The 403-nt window shown below is 30.0% G+C and overlaps 1 protein-coding gene across 1 annotated transcript in view; it reads right to left on the reverse strand.

The window, feature by feature from the left end:
• The window catches only part of EMH_0019990 (Swr1-Pie_related helicase, related), a gene marked incomplete at both ends in the record, with an annotated part of 7665 nt that overhangs the window by 2062 nt on the left and 5200 nt on the right, over positions 1 to 403 (reverse strand).

The following is a 403-nucleotide window of genomic DNA, read 5'->3' on the forward strand; positions in this document are numbered from 1 at the left end:
TGCTGGGAGCTCGTGTCGTCTTCTCTAGTGAAATTCTTCATGCAGGTCATTGATGATCATGGGTAACAAATTAACTAATTAATAAATTAATAACAATTATTATAATGAAATAATAATTAATTAACTAATAATAAATATTACAATAAAGCGGGGTCACTACTAGCATCACTACTATTACTACTATTACAACCACTCGAATTATTGTTATTATTGACGAGATTTTCACTATCATCGCCTCCAGTACAATAAGCATTACTATTATTTCTTATTCGTAACACTATAATTATAATTATAATTTATAATTAAAGTAAAATAAATTGTTGTTGTTGTGACTGTGTTATGCGTGCAGATCTCCACCTGATGAATTTCATAATCACTCCACCGATCGAACTCCGCTCGAATT

Source organism: Eimeria mitis, genomic scaffold, assembly GCF_000499745.2.
Source record: "Eimeria mitis Houghton genomic scaffold, Emh_scaff694, whole genome shotgun sequence".
NCBI classification, from domain to species: domain Eukaryota; phylum Apicomplexa; class Conoidasida; order Eucoccidiorida; family Eimeriidae; genus Eimeria; species Eimeria mitis.